The sequence below is a fragment of the Arvicola amphibius genome, chromosome 4 (assembly GCF_903992535.2).
Source record: "Arvicola amphibius chromosome 4, mArvAmp1.2, whole genome shotgun sequence".
Lineage (NCBI taxonomy): Eukaryota > Metazoa > Chordata > Mammalia > Rodentia > Cricetidae > Arvicola > Arvicola amphibius.
The window spans coordinates 62854863-62868632 of NC_052050.1; positions in this window are offsets into that span (position 1 = coordinate 62854863).

The following is a 13770-nucleotide window of genomic DNA, read 5'->3' on the forward strand; positions in this document are numbered from 1 at the left end:
CCCCCTCTTGCTCAGATGACAGCACTATGTTGAGACACGGTGAGCCTGGTCCTCTAGGACTGTGGGCCCTTCAAATGCAGCTGCTTGAGGCTGCTGTCCCTGTCACTTGTTTGCTTGCTCCCTCCCACCCCACTCAGCCCAGGTCCAGAAGTTCCACCTACGAGGAAACTTCTCTGACCTGCGCCAATCCTGTCATCTAGACAGGATCAAGGCAAGTGACCCCAACAGATCATGTCACCTTTAACTGCCCTCCTTCTGCCCATGAGTTTTTCCCAGTTCAGGATAATTTCAACCAACCAACCAACCAACAAACAAACAAAAATCACTTTCTTCTATATGTATATGCCCACTTCCTGGGCAATATCTTTGCTCAGGGGCATGCCCTGGACCACTGATGTGCCCAGGCGGAGGGGAGTGGGCTGGTTTCCCTGCATTGCTGTTAAGCAGGACAAGACATAGTGGCTGGGCAAGGCCTATGCAATTGTCAGCGCAGTGCATGCACCCTGGGCTGCTCCACAGCCTTTCACTGGCCCGAACTCTCAATTTCACCCACTCACTGTGTCTGGGCTTCCCCTGTCTCCCTCCATCCCCATCCCCATCCCCTTCCTTCCGTGTATGTGCCTAAGTGTATGTACATGTGCCACATGCATGCATGAGCCTCAGAGATCAGCCAGAGCCCCTGGAATGGGAGTTACGGGCGGTTGTGAGATGTGGCCGCTCAGTGAGAGCAGTAGCTCCAGCCCCTCCTCCATGTTTCTGACTCGCGGCTCTTGTTAGGCCCACCAGTTCCACCGTGGGAAGAGCGGTGATCCTGGACTGCACCTTCCCACCGGCCCAATCGAGCCTGGAGTGGCAAAGCCTGTGTGCCCCAGCTGTTTGTTGATTCTCTGTCCTTCCTGCCCGCTTCTGGGAACAGGTTTCTAGCTGCCCACATCCTGCTTCAGTAGCTTTCTCGGTTTCTTTGATGAAATGTGCAGCCTCAGAAATCCCCCCAGAGCCTGGTGCTTACCTCTGTAGTGGGGCTGAGAGCTGCACTCCTGACTGGGTCACCTGACACTACGAGCAAAGGAGGGCTTGGGTCTCCAAAGGGCTCCACGGGCCACCTGTCCATGAACGTCATGGCCTCTTTCTTCTTTATAATAATAATAAAATACTTTTTAAAAAGACTTATTTAGTTTATGTGAATGTTTTGCTGGCTTGTAGGTCTGTGTACTATGTATGGGCCTAGTGCCCACGGAGGTCAGAAGAGGATGTTGGGAGCACTAGAACTGGAGTTATGGGCAGCAGTGAGCCACAATGAGGGCTGTGAGTTGAACCCAAGTCCTCTGCAAGAACAAGTGCTTTCAACCACCACCACCACTGAGCCATCTCTTCAGCCCTAGCTCTACTCTGGGAATCTGTGGGGAGCCTCCCTGGGGTCCGGAAAAAGAAGAGCCTTGGGGTAAGGACCCTGTTGTTGTGGAGTGACAGAGGGAGATGTGGCTAAAAGATTCTTTTTAAGTGTCTCTGCCACGCCTGACTTCTGTCACACAGAAAATGACAGCAGGCCGATGTCCTTACACTGGAGAGTTCCTGACTGATGGTCTCAGTCAATAGATGATTGACAGGCCAGGGATATGGAGTCAGTAAGGTGCTTACTGTGCAAGCAGGAGGGTCTTGAGCACAGTCCTCCAGAAGCCAGATCTCAAAAGTTAGGCTTGGCGCTATGTGCCGGTAACTCCAGTGCTGGGGAGATGGAGACGGGCAGCCTCGCCTATTTGGGTAAGCCCACTTCCGGTGCCTCAGTAAACAGCGCCAGTTATCTTGCTTCAATAACACGGTGGAGGACATCTGAGGAACATACCAAAGTTGCCCTGTGGCCTCCACAGGCTTGTATACACTACGGGATGACTTACAAAGAAGGTATAGCAGGCCCCTAGGTCCAGACTGTCTCTTTCTCTGAGATCCAAGGGACTTCTGGGCATGGGACCTCCCCCATGCTCTCTCCTGTGTGAAGAGCATTTGCTACATCAGGGGACATCAGCAGGATTGCCACTGTCCATTTGTGTTCTTTTCTGTTCCTTGTCCTTACAGCTGGCCTCTGCCTCCCCACTGTCGTGGGTGCAAGAAGAAGAACAAGCATCTCCCTGGGTCACAGGGAGATTTCCATTTCATAAAAGTCTAAATGGGCCGGGCAGTGGAGGAGCACACCTTTAAACCCAGCACTCAGGAGGCAGAAACAGGCAGATCTCTGTGAGTTCGAAGCCAGCCTGGTCTACAGAGCGAGTTCCAGGGCAGCCAGGGCTATACAGAAGAACCTGTGGAGAAAAAGAAAGGAAGAAAGGAAGGAAGGAAGGAAGGAAGGAAGGAAGGAAGGAGGAAAGGAAGGAGAAGGAAAAAAAAGAAAAAAGTACAGTTGTGTCCTGCTTTCACATCCCAATCCTTGTATATATGTGATTTTTCTCTTGTTTTGCTTCCTAACCAAAGCTGTCCCTCCCTCCCCTCTTCCCAGTTCCCCACCTTCCTTCCTATCAGTGCCTTCTCCCCCCCCCCCCGCCCCATCCACTGTTTCTCTTCAGGTACAGGCTGGCATCCCATGGATATCAGCCAGCCATGGTATCTCAAGCTGCAGTGAGAGGCACCTACTCCTCCTCCAAGGTTGGATGAGGCACTCTGGCAGGAGGAACAGGTCCCAAAATCAGGCAGCAGGGTCAGAAACATCCCCACCCTCACTGCTAGGATATGTGATGTTTTTTAGGAAGAGCTGGAGGCTCTCCCTCCTCTGCAGGGGAAGCCAGCTCTCCGGGGAAGCCAGCTCTCCGGGGAAGCCTGAGGAAGCATGGCTGCTGTAAAGTTACATGCTCGTCCTGGCACCAACACTTTCCATGTCGTGTTCTCAATATCCTGTCTGCATGAGCCAAGTAGAGTGGGTGCCCAAGAGGTTTGGAAAGAATGTTTTAGAGCCTTCCATTTTAATTGATGCTAGCATTCCAACTCAAGAGCTCTGGTCACTCAAGCGTTTATCCCAAGAATGAGGATAGCCAAGGCTCGCTGGGAGGGACCCTGGCTGGCAAGGCAGGGTTTATTTATAGACTGGGCACCGGATAAAAGTTCAAGGCAAAGTGACTTAGCAGTTAGATGTTTGCAGCCACAGGATATGCAGAGCACAGGAAGCCTGCTCTGGGAGCCTTTTGCCAGAATCTCCTTCCAACTGGGGCAGTCTGGAGCTAGGGCGGCATCCTGGGTCCAGAGCTTGGTACCTCCTCATATGGTGGCCCACCCCGAGGCTGTGTTTGTGGATCATCTGCCCATGGAAGGCGTATGGGAGCTAGTCACCTTGAAACTCCTCACTTATTCCTTGCTCCCTTTCCCTCAGCAAGATGTGGTCCAAGTTGTTGAAGTCACTTGTCATTTACTTTGAAACTAAATAAAGGTGTCCTTCTCAGAGACGGTGGGGAGGGGGGGGCTTAGCTCCAGATCAAGCAGGTTTTGTTGACATGGCTCCCACATGTGGCCCCAGCTCATACCACATTTCTCTCACTGTGATATGGAGATTCTCTGTGGCTCTGAGGGAACTGACTACCTGGTCTCCTGATGTCCTGGGGCAAAGGTGGCTGTTGTCCTCTCTGCCCTCCTCACCTCACAAAGCACCTGAATCCAGGCTCCAGTTATCACAAAGTCAGCTGATCTCCAGTTCAATATAACCGAGAAGTTCGTAGTGGGGCCCAAAGATAAGCTTGCCTCCTCCTGCCTCTATCCTCAGAATAGATAACCGCCCCAGAAGTCTACCACAACACCGGTGGGAGTGTCTCTACCTGACAGCCCCTTGGAGGAGTCAGTCTTGTTATCAGTAATCTGAGGCATAATTCAGCCAAAAAGAAACAATGTTGTTGTTGTTGTTGTTGTTGTTGTTAAAAAGGATAGATCTCCATTTATCTGAGTGGTGGTGATCACCTGGCTTTAAAGAAGCTAGAAATGTTAATCCCAGCACTCGGGAGGCAGAGGCAGGCGGATCTCTGTGAGTTCGAGACCAGCCTGGTCTACAAGAGCTAGTTCCAGGACAGGCTCCAAAGCCACAGAGAAACCCTGTCTCGAAAAACCAAAAAAAAAAAAAAAGAAGCTAGAAATGGCATGGATTGGGTTAGAGGACATAGACTCAACTTCCTTCTGAGCCAGCCCTTCCCTTCAGACCCAGGAATCCTCTGCTGACCCACGTGTTCTTCATGAGTGTTGGCATGCTTACTGAAAGCAAATTTATGTTTTCAGAAGTTTGTCTAGATAGTTATATTATAAGAAAGATGAGAATGAGGCCGAGAACCAGAAAATTGACCTCACCAGGCTGGGGCTGTCTTATTGACCAGTGAGGGGCCCCAACATTTCTGAGGGACGAACGTCAAGTGCACTTAGAGGGGGCTGGGGGACATGTATACATACATAGGTAACTACCAGGAAGTTACAGCTTTGTGTGTCTGTCTCTGTGTGTGTCTGTGTGAGTTTGTGTGTTTTGTGTGTGTGTGTGTGTGCCTGTGTGAGTTTGTGTGTTTGTGTGTGTGTGGGTGGGCGTATGTGTGCTATATGCCTGTGTGAGTTTGTGTGTTTGCGTGTATGTGCACGCGTGTGTGGTGTATGCCTGTGTGAGTTTGTGTGTTTGTGTTTGAGTGCGTGCACATGTGTGTGTGTGAGAGAGAGAGAGAGAAAGAGAGAGAGAGAGAGAGAGAGAGAGGGAGGGAGGGAGAGTTTATATGCATGATCTGCATGCAGGTGCTGGAGGAACCCAGAGGCATCAGATCTCCTGAAACTGGAATTACAAGCCCTTGTGAGCCAGCATGTGGGTGGTGGGACCCAAACCCAAGTCCTCCATAAGAGCAGTAAACACTGTTAACCACGGAGCCTTCTCCCCAGCCATCATGAAATTCTATTAGTCCCATCTCTTGGCTTCTCCTGGCCACAGCTGTATCTTTAAGTTCTCTCTACCTTTCTTGTGTGTCTTGAAGATTCACAGCTGGGGGTGTGGGCTTTTATGTTAGACAAGCAAAATTTAAATTTCCACACAAAAAGTCCTTAGAAGTCAACAGACCACGTTACTTTTGTAGATAAACAGCGGCGCCAGCTTCCAAAATAAATTTTCTCATTTGTGTGTCAGTTACTCATGTTGCTATCCATTCCATTCTATTTTTGTTTTACACACACACACACACAAAAATCATTTAGACACACTTTATTTTTAAACCTTCTAAAATAATTTGATCATGGAAAGACAGATGACTTAGCTGTTAATATGGCTCTTGAGGAGGACTAAAGTTTGGTATGGGAGGTCCTTCTGTATATGTGCTGCTTTTAATGGTTAATGAATAAAGAAGTTGCTTTGGCCTGTGATAAGGCAGAATAAAGTAGGTAGGGAAGACTGAACTGAATGCTGGGAGGAAGAAGGCAGAGTCAGGGAGAAGCCATGTAGCCCCACCAGAGAGAGATGCCAGATGGAACCTTACCTGGAAAGTCACAGCCATGTGGCGATAAGCAGATTAATTGAGATGGGTTAGTTTAGGGTGTAAGGACTAGCCAATAAGAAGCTAGAGCTAATAGGCTAAGCAGTGATTTAATTAATATAGTTTCTGTGTGGTTATTTTGAGTCTGAGCAGCCAGGAACGAGTAAGCAGTCTCCACCAACAGCAGTTCAATTCCCAGCACCCACATCAGGTAGCTTACAAGCATATACAGCTCCAGCTCCAAGAGATCCAATGGTTCTGGCCTCCACAGGCCATATGTATTCACAGGTAGAATCCTCACCCCCAAACACACACATATACACATAATTAAAAATAATATAAAACCTTTAAAAAACAAAACAGTTTGAATGAAAAAGTAGGCGAATTAATTTGCTAATAAAAATATTCAAGATAAAACAATGTCCCCATTAAGAGTCAATAATGTAAACTTCTAAACATGAAAATCAAACAAAAAAATAACAAACCAAACCACAAACAAGAGCTTTCGGGTATGCTCTGCTGTCTGATGCATACATGTTTGCCTGTACAAGTCTATGCCGCCAGTGTGTGTTGAAAACTGGTGCCTCAAGCACTTTGTCCTTGTTACACAAATAGAACCATGTTTTCCAGATAAGAGGCAACAACTTTCTCTTTCTCACAAGCGGCTTACTGTGTACCGCTGCCGGAGGCCAGCCTGGCAACAGCCAGGTACCAGAGAGGAGTTAAGGAGTTGGGAGGGAGGATTGAGCCAGGCCCTTGGTTGTTGGAGAATCTCACAACATGACTGACTAGCAGTCAGAATACTTCTTTACTCACACAGAATTCAGTAAGCAGGTACAGGTTCATGTTGTTCTAAAACATAGACCATATTATTTTTGTTTGCGGACGTGTGTTTAACTTTTGCTTGCATATCTTCTAGTCATCATTGATAAGCCATGGGAAAATAGTTATCTTTTACAATCATTTCTACTCGTCAAACCCATAGCCCAATTTTTAAGAATCTAGAAACGTAGCCGGGCGGTGGTGGCGCACACCTTTAATCCCAGCACTCGGGAGGCAGAGGCAGGCGGATCTCTGAGTTCGAGGCCAGCCTGTTCTACAAGAGCTAGATCCAGGACAGGCTCTAGAAACTACAGGGAAACCCTGTCTCAAAAAAAAAAAAACCAAAAAAAAAAAAAAGAATCTAGAAACGTATGACAGTCTATTCTCAGGTTGGCAGCTCTTGGGTCTTCAAGGACACTAGACAGAAAGAAAATCTCCAAGCCAGTCAAGGCAGATTGCCATGTCCCCAACAATGTATTAACTCTTAGTAGTCAGAGTACCCAAAAAAATCCTCAGGCTGAAACTGCTGCAGTTATTTTTCAAATTCTGGCATAATACAATGTTTTACATTTTATATCTTTATAGAATTTGTTTATATGCTGAATCCTGGCATTCTGTTGTTCCTTGGTCATATGATATCACAGTGACTCTGTACGAGGACAACTTTTCTAGAAAGGGAGGTCCTGACACCTCATTCTTTTTTTAAATTTTATTGATTTTTATTGAGCTCTACATTTTTCTCTGCTCCCCTCCCTACCTCTCCCCTTCCATTCAACCCTCTCCCATGGTCCCCATGCTCCCAATTTACTCAGGAGATCTTGTCTTTTTCTACTTCCCATGTAGATTAAATCCATGTATGTCTCTCTTAGGGTCCTCATTGTTGTCTAAATTCTCTGGGATTGTGATTTGTAGGCTGGTTTTCTTTTCTTTACATTTTAAAAACCATTTATGAGTGGTTTTTAACATGTGATAATTGTCTTTCTGGGTCTGGGTTACCTCATTCAAAATGATGTTTTCTAGCTCTACCTATTTTCCTGCAAAATTCAAGATGTCTTTATTTTTTTTCCTGCTGTGTAGTACTCCATTGTGCAAATGTACCACATTTTCCTTATCTATTCTTTGGTCGAGGGGCGTTTAGGTTGTTTCCAGGTTTGGGCTATGACAAACAAAGCTACTATGAACATAGTTGAGCACATGGCCTTGTGGCACCTTTGGATATATACCCAAAAGTGGTATTACTGGGTCCTAAGGAAAGTTGTTTCCTAATTTTTTTGAGAAATTGCCACACTGACATCCAAAGGGGCTGTACCAGCTTGCACTCCCATCAGCAATGCAGGAGCTGACATATGATTCTCTTATCATCTTTCCACACCATTCTTTGCCCTTCCATATAAGTCCCTGTGTAGGGCAGAGGTAACTTCACTAATCTAACTGTGTTGCTATATAAGCCATGTAATAGCCTGAGTGTATGGTAGGAAGAGGCTTGTAATCTGGTCTATGGCCAACTCCTCTAGCCCACCCAATTTTGTTGGCCTTTTTAAGTTTACTTTGTTTTGATTATCTTGTTCCTGAGTAAGTACAGGGACAAATGTTTCAAGAATGTTTCAGAGCCTCAAAAAGAGACCTCTAGATTCTCACAACCTCCAAGGCATAAGGAAGAACTCCAAGTAGAGCCAGATAAGGATATCCCCCTGAAAGCAGGAGGGGTAGTATGCTCAGGACTTTCCTGGGGAAGCTTAGAAGCAGTACTCCTAGGATGAGGCATAAATGATTCCTAAGAAATTTTCCATTAACCCAGTATCCCCAAATGGTACAAATAGTAAAAAGCTCTCCCAAACATGCAACGCTTGGAGGTCAAAGCCAGAAGTGGCATGGCGGCCATCATGCAGCTCCACTTTGCCGGGTCTTTGTCAAGCAGCTGTGCTGGCTGAATGACCTGTCACTCCCATCAAATACGGCTGCGCCAACTGACCTCAGGCTACCACTGTGTGTATATCACAGGAAAGAAAGAGATGTACCTCCCAAACTAGTCTGCAGTTGTGACAGTTACCTCTTCTTTCTTCATTTCCCCCTGATCCACAGTAAAGCCCGGACCATCCACACACACTGTGGGTCAGGAAAGGTGAGCACAGGGGTGATGGGCAGTTACCTAGCTACCAGCAGGTACATCCCCTTGGGACACATTCCCTGCACTGCTATGCATGTGTTCTTCATCCACAAGCTTCTTATAGTCACTCTCAATATCTTGTGTTTCCATAGGTCAAGAGGAGCTTTGTAGCCCTGTGGAAAGTAACCAGCAATTGACCTTCAACCTTTGTTGCTCTGGTGTCCTGCTGTCACCGTGGGTGATCCTTATCTTTCTGCAGGTGCTCATAATTGATTCCACAAGGTTATAAATTCTTGGTGCGCCTTTTACTGCAGGCCTAGGTGCTCAAGACTTCCAAGCTCAGGTTATCTCTGAGTCCCAGGGTCCTGAAATCCCAGAAACAGTTTTCTTTTCCTGGAAATGCTTGGGCTGCCCAGCAAGAAACAAAAGCTGGCCTGGTTGGTTTCATTTTTGATGTTTACAGGCCCTTGTGGGTGTGAGTCTCAGCAACCAGCCGGCTGGCTCCCTCCTGAGAGAGGGACACATGCCAGAGGCCATTCCAGGTCCTTCTTCCAGCCTCACTCTAGGGACCTCATTTACCGCCCTCTGCCTGCTTTCAATGCTGTCCCATGGGCTGTTTGTTGTGGAGCCCTGTGCTGCAGTGGCCACTTCGAGAGGCTTGGCATTTTCCATTGTTGCAGAAAACAATTGTGGCTGTGGTTGGTGCCAGAAGTTCTGATTGATGTTTGATTAACTTTTTATTTATTCTTTGTGGCTTACACATCATGCAACTCAGTCCCACTCATCTCCCGGTCCCTTAGTATCTGCCCTCTGCCCCTGTAACCTCCCCCACAAAATAAAATAAGATTTAAGAGAAAAGAAAATAGAGGGAACAAAAAGAAAAAGAAAAATCTCAACATGGAAGCTGTAGTGTGTGTGCCACAGTGAGTCAGGCAGTGAACCCTTTTGTTCGTGCATCTTTACTTGCAAATGTTCCTGGCAATGAGTCATTGGTTTGGCTCAGGGCCTGTGGTTTCTGCTACACTATTCATACTGGGCCCTCACTGGGACTCCTTTTGGATATCCTGTTGTTGCCCTGTGTCATGGGGATTCTGTAGCTTTGGATCTGCATGACCAGCCCCTTCGTAGATGAGGTAGATGTTGGGGTGGCCAACTCATAGCCTTGGTTCTAGGCCTGGGTGGTTCTAGGCAGGGTTGGTCGGCCCGCCAGTTCTCCCCCATCCTCACCATCGGGGTAAGCTCTCCAGCACTACCCTAGCTAGTTCACCCTGTGCAGCATGAGCAAGGGACTAGGCAGGTTCTCCTTTCACGCCTTCCAGGCTGATTCACCCACACCTGCACCACCAGGGGCAGGTCTGCTGTGTTGCCCAGGTGAGGTGTAGAGGCCATTCTACTCAATGCTGCAGCTGTTGAGGGGCAGGAACAGCTCTCTCGCTGTCATGACCTCAAGGCTAGCTCTCCCACCTGCCACAGGCAGTGGGGATTAGAGGCGACATCTCTCCCTTACCCACATCACCTTATAGCGATGGTTGAAGAAATAATTAGATTGTTCAGAAGTCTTACACAGTCTCCCATGGAGAACTACGTAGTGCTCACTATGCATGCTAGGGTCATAACCCTGTGTGTTTTTCATATCTATTTACAAAGCAAATACTGTCCATTGAGGTTAATATGACCCCACCCCTAAGGCCTCCCACCCCTGATGAACCCTAGCCCAGAGGAGCCCACTCCTGAGTACCCCACATCTGAGAACCCACACCCCTGGTGGCCTCACCCTTGATGCCACCTATAAGGCCTCCCACCCCTGATGAATCCCAGCCACTCACTCCCAAATACCCTACCCCTGAGAACTTCCAGCCCTGAGAATTCAACCCCTGGTCATCTCTATCCCTGAGTAACCCTACGCCTGGTGACCTCATTCCTAGTGGCCTTACTCCTAAGGATCTCCAATTGTGACCCCCACCCCGATTACCTTCACCTCTGGTGACCCCTGCCACCGAGGACCCCATCTTGAGGTCCCTACCTTGTCAAAGCAACAGAATACAGACACATAGAACAAGAATGACAGTTGGGTCCATTTCCTTTCTCTCTGACTTCATCAAGGCTTAATTGATGTACAAAAGTACAAGGTTTGGTGGATGTACACCTAAGTAAGTTTTTTCTTTAAATTTTGCAAAATGTTAATATTTTAATTGTGTCTTTCTTTCTGCAAAAGTGATTATTGATGACATCCTCAGGGCTGGGATCCTCTGGGCCAGGGTTCATCAGGGGTGGGAGTTCTTAAGGGTGGGGGTCATCTAGATCTAAAGAAACTGGCACCATTAGAGGGGAGGTGTGGGGCTTCAGTATACATTGCCTGGAGGTACCAGGAGACAGTGGGCAAGATAGAAACACGGATTTGACTAATGAGCTCTGATAATGGAGGATGTAAAGTATGGCAGTCTGTATCTGAGCTTTACCTTAAGATAGAGTGAAAAACTTTCAGCTGTCTTCTAAGTTCTCCACCTAAGAACCAATTAATTCTAATTTATTAACCTTCTAGTATTACTAGCAGTCCCTTTTCTGACTAATTGCTAAAGACATCTGTTTTCTTGCAATTAGTGACTTTCACTATAATCTACTCTAAAACATATTTCATGATAGGTGCCTAGTTACCCATAGACATTAAAACTCACTCCCCTACTTAGGGTCTATGGGTCAGGACAGATTGTAAAAATTCCTTTGTTCAGAGCTAATGCTTGCTGCTCCTACTATAAAAAGTGGGTTCAGAAACCGGCCTTTTGTCACAGCCTAACAGACACCATCTCTGGCTGTGGTCTCAGCTAGCTGATAAGCTTCTGTGTCCTGTGGTGGTTTTTTATTTTTATTTTTACTTTTTATTTTTAAGTTTGCTTCTGGTTTTCCTAGGATCTGGTTTCTGGAATAAAGCTTGCTTCTGGTTTATTAGACTTGGTGGTGTTCTCATCTTTGTGCAACCCCCTTGACCCAACATTGTAGCCGGGCGGTGGTGGCACACACCTTTAATCCCAGCACTCAGGAGGCAGAGGCCGGAGGATCTCTGTGAGTTTGAGGCCAGTCTGGGCTACAAGAGCTAGTTCCAGGACAGGCTCCAAAAAGCTACAGAGAAACCCTGTCTCGAAAAGCTTAAAAGGATCCGTGTGCAGGGTTGCCATTTTGTTCAAGTGCCTGACCCCACATATCCTGGCTGTTTCTGCAGGATAAATGCTCTTTGCTTTTAGAGACTATTTGAGTCTGGGGTCTTCTTCAACGTTTCTGGACCCTACACATACCAAATCAGAGCTGGCTGCTAGGTTCTCCTAGCATTCCACAGTCCCTACCTGTTACATAATATAGCTGGCATACCTCCACCCCCTACCCTAAACTTCTCCAGCCCAGGGGCTGGGCTGCCCTTTCCCCAGATGCTCTTTCAATTTTGGTTACCTAACCCTTTTGTCTACCCTTTAACCTTCTGGCTCCTTGTTCTCCTGGTTCCCCCTTCCCTACCTCCATACTGGCCCAGCTCAGGACTTTACTCTGGCCTTTCCCAATGTCCCTGCCTCTGGCTACGCTCTCCTTTCATCTCCATAAACCTTCCTAGGAGCAGTCACGTTCTCCTTCTTTCTTTTTTCATTCATGGAGCTGTTTAAGTATCTGAATAATCTAAATTATTGATAGAAATTTCATACAAAAGAAAAATCTCCCTTTGCCGGGGTAGTGGCACACACCTTTAAACCCAGCACTCAGGGGGCAGAGGCAGACCTGTGAGTTTAAGGCCAGTCTGGACTACATAGCGAGTTCCAGGACAGCCAGGACTATATAGTGAGACTCTGTCTCAGAAACAAGCAGCTAGGCCATGGTGGCACATGCCTTTAATCCTAGTAATTGGGAGGCAGAGGCAGACTGATCTCTGTGAGTTCAAGGCCAGCCTGATCTACAGAGCGGGTTCCAGAAAAGGCCCCAAAGCTACCTACACAAAGAAACCACTGGATCTCGGTTTTCCTATGACGTTGTTGGTTTTAGCTGATGTCTCAGTTTCCCTCGCTTTGTCACATGCGTGGATCCTGAAGCAGCCCCGTGTTTGTTTGCTCAACAGAAATAGGCTCAAGCTATATTATGCTTCCCTTGACCCAGCCTCAGCTTTTTTCAGTTCTTTGGGTCCATAACTGTCTTAGGTAGGGTTTCTGTTGCTGTGAAGAGATACCTAGACTATGGCAACTCTTACAAAGGGAACATTTAATTGTGGTGGTTCACTTACAGTTCAGAGGTCTAGTCCATTACCATCATGATGGGAAGCAAGGCAGCATGCAGGCAGACATGGTGCTAGAGAAGGAACTGAGCTTGATCCACAGGCAAAAGGAAGTGGTCTGAGACATTGGGTGTGGCTTGAGCATATATGAGATCTCAAAGCCTGCTTCTACAATGGCACGCTTACTGCAACAAGACCATGCCTACTTCAACAAGACCACACTTTCTAATAGTGCCACTCCCTTTGGGGGCCATTTTCTTTCAAACTACCACAATCACCAGTGTTGTTTCCCTTTCCCTCTGCTGCACTAAAGCTCTACCTCAACTTACTGCCCAACTAATTGCTGCAGAGCAGAATTCTAAGCCCAAGAATTGTGTTAGGAATGTCCATTGCTCCTGGAGAGAGCCGGCACTGCTGATGGCCTCTTTAGGACACAGAGTTAGAATACAGCTTTCTTTCTTGTTTTTGCTTTTGTCTTGTGTGTGTGTGTGTGTGTGTGTGTGTGTGTGTGTGTGTGTGTGTGTGTGTTTGACTGTGTTACAAATGTATGTCTGTGGGTGGCTGGGTGCACATGAGTATCTGTAGAGGTCATTGTTATGCTCAAATCTGCGAAGTCCCTGCAAAAGCCAACAAGGAGACCGAGTCCACATGTAAAAGCAAAAAGCCTTTATTGTATGCAAGTTTGCAAACTTGGTCTCTCCGCATGTTCAATGTATTGGAATAAATGGAGAGCCCCGAGCTCAGTTAGAATTGGGTTTTTATAGTAGTAAAGGTGGGGGGGGGGGTGAGGCATTTCTGAGGTTTAGGACCCTTGATTGGCTGACATTTGTCTAGGGGTGTCTAGGTGAGTGTGTTCTGGCAGGTGGTCCTATCTATAGCAGGTGGAAGTTAGGCATTTCCTTTGGATGGACTGTTCTTGGGTGGTGGTCAGGTAATCTCAGCTTGTGGTTCTTCCTGCAGCCAGGTATTGCTTCAGGGTAAACTACTGAGACTCAGGCCTCTTATTAAATTTATCAATGGCCAGAGTTCTACTCTGGCGGGAGATAATGGTTGGAAGTAAAGAACTTCCTTTGGGTGACCTGCCCGTATTTAGCTTATCATGGTTGGCTCCCACAGTCACAGGGTGGCTC